Source organism: Neoarius graeffei, chromosome 17, assembly GCF_027579695.1.
Source record: "Neoarius graeffei isolate fNeoGra1 chromosome 17, fNeoGra1.pri, whole genome shotgun sequence".
NCBI classification, from domain to species: domain Eukaryota; kingdom Metazoa; phylum Chordata; class Actinopteri; order Siluriformes; family Ariidae; genus Neoarius; species Neoarius graeffei.
This window is the reverse complement of record NC_083585.1, coordinates 8,417,343-8,423,873: the sequence shown is the minus strand read 5'-3', so window position 1 is coordinate 8,423,873 and position 6,531 is coordinate 8,417,343. Positions and strand designations below refer to the sequence as shown.

Here is a 6,531-nt window from a genome sequence, read left to right as displayed (position 1 = left end):
TTCGGCGATGATTCATCCAACTTTACTTCCTGTTTTATGTACAACAGGAAGTCTACAAATTAAGCAAAACAGGCTAAATTAAACTAGCTAACAATAAAGCATCGGGGCTCTTGCCTAGGATGAACACACACATGCATACTTCAACCATGAAAGTGAAACTTAATTTATATCAATGTGCGTAGGCTACGTCCTGTTTAATGTACAACAGGATATAAAAATGCATGCAACAATGCACCTCTCCTAATGTTTGTCAAGCTATCTAATGAGGCATAACTTTTAACATTTATAAGGAACAGAACACACTTGAACAAGTTCTTAGAAACATTTTATGATTTATTTATAATTGTGGCCTATTCCTCCTGCGGCGCAGACCTGTACATGGAAACAGAAAAACATAACCAAAATTAATTTGATGCAGCATTGATAAAGAAAGTCAGCAGTAGGCTATGGGTTTCTAAATGCCACCCTACCTCATTATTTGGACATGGGGAAAAACTATATTTAAAATCCAAAGAGGGATGGAGGGAGGAAAATTAAAACAAAAGAAAGAAATGAAATATAGAGTAGAGAATATTTGATAAAATTAAGGATGTTTTTATTCAGTAAACATTTAAAAAAATGTTCTACAACACTCTAGCCTAGTGACTTACCAGTAACAAAATAGACTTGAAGTATTCAGATCCGCTCTGCATAAAGCAGCTAAATCCTCTCTCTGTCTCCTGGCAGAAAGCTCCTTGGTTTGCTTGTGTCTCAAACACAGCTGGTATTCTGTAGAAAGACTTCTTTTCACCTTTCCCATCAGCTTTGTTAGAACCCTAACACAGCACAAAAGTTTACCATTGTAGGTTTATGATGAACCAAGTGCCTCGTGGGTTCACATACCGCGCGCTGCCTTTATTTCCCCCAAATCACGAGTTTGTTGGTCTTCCAATGTGGCGCAGGGTTTGTTTACTTCCGGTTTCGGGTGACGTCAGTGAAAGGGGTCTAATGGGGGCATTACCGCCACCCACTGGATTGGGGTGTAAAGCAGTCTGAACAAAACGTGTAAACATAAACATAGGAGAAATGAACCCGTTTTTCTAACTCGTCCTCACTTAGTCTACTTTTCTTTTTTGATTAGTCTGGATTTGATATTGTAAATTTAAATGTGAATCAATGTATATTCATCGGACATGAACAAATGAATAAATCTTGAGTAATCTTGAGGCGTGTGTGTCCGGGGCGCGGTGTCGCGGGGGGGGGATCGAATGAGCCTCCGATCCCCCCTGGCTACGGGCCAGCTCATCCTACCAATGTTGAAAACTGGCCGGCAAAAGTGACGATGGTTCAACGTCGTATATTCAACCTTCTCTGACGGTCGACAGATCAACCTTTACCCACGTTGATTCAACGGTGATAAATCAACCCTCTCAGACGGCGGAGAAATCGACGTTTCACGGCGCCGTTTCAACGTTGATTTTCTGACGTACGACGGAAACCGACCATTCTGACCAAAACTCTACGTCGTTTCAACGACCCTCTGCTATCGGGGGAAAGACCCAGCCACATTTCATCTTCAATGCCCTTGCTGATGGAAGGAGGTTTTCACTCAAAATCTCACGATATATGGCCCCATTCATTCTTTCCTTTACACGGATCAGTCGTCCTGGTCCCTTTGCAGAAAAACAGCCCCAAAGCATATTTCCACCCCCATGCTTCACAGTAAGTATGGTGTTCTTTGGATGCAATTCAGCATTCTTTCTCCTCCAAGCACGACAAGTTGAGTTTTTACCAAAAAGTTCTATTTTGGTTTCATCTGACCATATGACATTCTCCCAATCCTCTTCTGGATCATCCAAATGCTCTCTAGCAAACTTCAGACGGGCCTGGACATGTACTGACTTAAGCAGGGGGACACGTCTGGCACTGCAGGATTTGAGTCCCTGGTGGCGTAGTGTGTTACTGATGGTAACCTTTGTTACTTTGGTCCCAGCTCTCTGCAGGTCATTCACTAGGTCTCCCCATGTGGTTCTTGGATTTTTGCTCACCGTTCTTGTGATCATTTTGACCCCACGGGGTGAGATCTTGCGTGGAGCCTCAGATCGAGGGAGATTATCAGTGGTCTTGTATGTCTTCCATTTTCTAATAATTGCTCCCACAGTTGATTTCTTCACACCAAACTGCTTACCTATTGCAGATTCAGTCTTCCCAGCCTGGTGCAGGTCTACAATTTTGTTTCTGGTGTCCTTTGACGGCTCTTTGGTCTTGGCCATAGTGGAGTTTGGAGTGTGACTGTTTGAGGTTGTAGACAGGTGTCTTTTATACTGATAAGTTCAAACAGGTGCCATTAATACAGGTAACAAGTGGAGGACAGAGGAGCCTCTTAAAGAAGAAGTTACAGGTCTGTGAGAGCCAGAAATCTTGCTTGTTTGTAGGTGACCAAATACTTATTTTACCGAGGAATTTACCAATTAATTCATTAAAAATCCTACAATGTGATTTCCTGGATTCTTTCCCCCCATTCTGTCTCTCATAGTTGAAGTGTACCTATGATGAAAATTACAGGCCTCTCTCATCTTTTTAAGTGGGAGAACTTGCACAATTGGTGGCTGACTAAATACTTTTTTGCTCCACTGTATATGTGTATGTGTGTGTCCATTTTGCTCTAGGAAGTGTTCTCTCTATTTTAACCACTTGAACAGCACATGCATCCTTCACAAAGCAACATGTAAATGGAGTTTACAAAAAAGGCACGCATTGTTTGTCTGGTTCCCAATCATAATAAATTTCTGAGGACATGGTGGAGGAAACATCGTGGCTGTGTCCTCCCCATCAAGGACAGCTTGAAATACTTAAGGGAACAATGAATTCCAAATTGTATTAAGACCATTTACAGGAGGATATCAGTGTAACAATCTATTAGCGGAAACTTAATGACAGTTGGATGATGCAACAAGACAATGGCCCAATACACTCAAGTAAACTAACAACAAAATATTTTAAAAGAAGAAAATATATAAATATAGCTGCAAGCAGTGATGAGGGGCTAAGCAAAAGAGTGGAACATAGTTGCCATAAAAATCTCATGTTGTTTTGTCAAGAGCATACTGTAGCTGTATGCATTGACAGCAAGTTTCATGTCAATTGACCAAAGGTTGCCTAGATGAAGCCTAAGTGGCTTCACCACCAATTTCATTAGGCTGCAACAGACAAATTGTTTTGAAAATAAAAAAAATCTGTCTGATAAGGCGTTGTCTGAAGATTATCTGTGTCAGATTTGGTTAATATTGGACAAACATTGTGGACTGTGGAAAAAAAATTTAAACTTTTCGATAAAATGCAATATGGCAGCTGCATCAATTAAGCTGACATGACAAATTGACGTCTTCCCGTTTTTTTCTTTTTTTTTTTTGCTTCTTGTAAATTTTCCAAAATGGCAGAAAATCCAATAAGGCAGAAATAAACATCATAGGGTATGTTGAATTCAGGTTGAGCCAAGGAATCCAATTGTACCTCACTTTTGAAAATTGAACATGCTGTTCAAAAGTTACATGCTTAAATGCACCTCTAACTTTGACCCATTGGCGGTGCATTTGATGTGCAAAGATGAAACTTGGTGAAAAAAAATCAGGGGATTGATGTAGGGAGTACGGATATAAAATCCCTCCTCACTTTGTAAGTAAATACTGGAAACATTTCATGGATATTATTACTGCTCCAAGATGCACTACTAATTAAATTTAAAGACTTTTTTTTTCTTTCCTGAGCTGGGATGCTAAATAAAGGTATACATAATGCAAGGTCCATCAAGAAATGGTTTTGGAAAGTTTGGTGTAGATGAAGTTGACTTGCCTGCACAGATCTGATCTCAACCCCATCCAGCAACTATGGAATGAAGTAGAATGCCAACTTCAAGTCAGGCCTTATCACAAAACATGAGTATCTGACTGTATTAATGCTCTTCTAGCTGAATGAAAGTGAACCTAAACAGAAATGTTCCTGAATCTAGTTGAACAACGTCCCATAAGAGTGGAGGCTGTTATAGCAGCAAATGGGGTACAAACCCCATTGCTGTGACCTAGGGGAGTCACCACAATACCAAAAAGAATGGGGGAGACGACACGACGTTTGCAAGGAAAAATCCAACGTATTATTTATTTTTAAAAGTCCCAAAATCTCAGTTTCAACAAAAATTGCGATCAAAGTCAATAGTGTAAGGAGGGATGGTAGGCTATCAGTAGTGTGTGCAAATGCAGGAGTGGAGTGGAATGTGCTGTGTGTCTGTAGAGTGCGGGTGAGAAGAAAAAAAAAGCCCCCCTCGGTCGCGGGTGACGCTCGTTTTGAAGGAGAGGCTCCGCCTGCGCGCCGGTGGAAGCCATAGTCCATTAGAAGCGGCCCACCCCTTGCACACACCTGCGCTTCAAGACAGATTGGGGAGACGCACTAAACAGAAAAAAAAACAAGCATTACTCAAAAGCTCATGGCCGTCACACCTCCCCCTTTAAAAGAAACCCCATGGGTTTCCAGCAAATAAATACCCTCCGAAAACACAAAATAGTTAGTGCACTTACAATTTCTAAATTCTCAAAACATTTCACAGTCTAACCATGGTTATCAATCAACACAAGCGTATTTGGTTCTTGCTTTCTCAAGCCACTTTAGTCCACATTTAGTAGCGTTTCTAAGTTGCAAATATCAAGGGGATATAACACCATACACCAAAGGCATTCACACAAAACAGTCACAAATCCATGTTCACCATTTTCATACTACATTACTAACCCGACTTGGCCTGGTGGCAACCCAGGAGTGCCTTCAAATTCCGGGCCCTGGAATAGAAGACACAGTATAACACCATTACAAACATAGTGGGTAGATCTATGGAGCTGGAGAGCGTGACAGCGCGTCCGCTACCACATTCTCTTTCCCTGGGATGTGTTTGATGTTTAGATGGAAAGGTTGCAAGAAAATACACCAGCGCATTAGTCTTTGGTTGGAATTTTGGAGGGAGTGGAGAAAGGTAAGGGGGTTGTGGTCGCAGTAGACCGTAATTGGGCTTACGCTACCCCCGAGGTACACATCGAAATGTTGAAGGGCCCAAATCAAGGCGAGCGCTTCTTTATCGATGGTGGAGTAGTGCAACTAATAAGTGTTGAATTTACGCAAAAAGTAACACACTGGTTTTTCAACACCCTCATCATCCTCTTGCAGTAGAACAGCTCCAGCGCCTACCCCGCTCGCGTCAACTTGCAATTTAAAAGGCTCATACAATTTCGGTGCCGTGAGGAGTGGCGCAGAGGTGAGGATGCTTTTGATCTTGTCAAAAGCGTTTTGACAAGCGGGACTCCAAATGAACGGTTTGCTCTTTTTGAGCAGATCAGTGAGGGGTGTTACGATAGACGAAAAGTTTTGGCAAAACCCTCTGTAATAGCCAATCATCCCCAGGAACCTCATAAGTTCCTTTTTTGAAGTTGGTTGTGGAAATGCGTCAATAGCCAAGACTTTGGCACGAATAGGGTGCACGAGACCTTGCCCCACCACTTTGCCAAGATAGGTAACCGTTGCTTTAGCGAACTCGCATTTGGCCAGGTTGATCGTAAGGTTGGCTTGGGCCAACCGTGTGAAAAGCTGGCGGATGCGATGCAAATGTGATTCCCACATTTCGCTACACAGGACCACATCATCCAGAAACACCGCAACGCCTTCCAGATGTACGACAACTTTATTCATTAATCTCTGGAAGGTGGCAGGCGCATTACGCAATCCAAAACTCATCACCTTGTAAATGTAGAGACCTGTGGGTGTAACAAACGCGGAGACTTCTCGTGCACGGGCAGTCAAGGGAATCTGCCAATATCCCTTGAGCAGGTCAAACTTGCTTACGAACTTGGCAGATCCCACCTGATCAACGCAGTCGTCTACGCGTGGTAGTGGAAAGGAGTCAGGTTTAGTGACGCCGTTTAATTTACGGTAGTCCGTACAGAATCGATAGGTACCGTCGGGTTTGTTCACCAAGATGCAAGGCGAAGCCCAGCTAGAGTACGACTGCTCAGCCAGGTCGTGTTTCAACAAATACTGCACTTCCCCCTCCAGGATTTTTTGTCTTTCCCCGGAAACCCTGTAAAAACGCTGTTTAATGGGGGGAGAGTCCCCAACGTCAATGTGATGGGTAAGTACAGATGTTTGGGTGGGGGTGTCGGAGAACAAGGACGGAAATTCCTTTATCAAAGCTTCCAATTCGGATGACTGTTGTGGGGTAAGATGGTTAAACAGCATCGGAAGGTTAGCCAATGACTCAGAATTTTTGAGCCTTCCTAACAAGACCGCATCGTCAGGTTCACGAACCTCTACCTCCTGCAGCGCTGCCACCGCTGGAGGAGTCATCTCACCCAAGGATGGATGTCTGTCGTTCTCCCCAGCCGACCCTGCCACAGACAAGCAAGAGAGAGGACAGACAGAGGTAGCTAAAGCAGTAGCAGGTTCAACCTTTGCCTGATCAAAATATTGTTTCAGCAAGTTGGCGTGATACAGTTGGGTTTTAGTCTTCCGGTC

The 6,531-nt window shown here is 43.0% G+C and overlaps 1 long non-coding RNA gene across 1 annotated transcript; it reads right to left on the bottom strand.

Moving 5' to 3' along the window:
* Positions 1 to 312: 312 nt before the first annotated feature.
* LOC132864593 (uncharacterized) lies at positions 313 to 1,515 on the bottom strand. The gene is made up of 2 exons (XR_009650236.1): positions 651 to 1,515; positions 313 to 372 (listed from the first exon to the last, which is right to left on the bottom strand). It is a non-coding gene; the product is annotated as an uncharacterized LOC132864593 (long non-coding RNA).
* Positions 1,516 to 6,531: the final 5,016 nt, after the last annotated feature.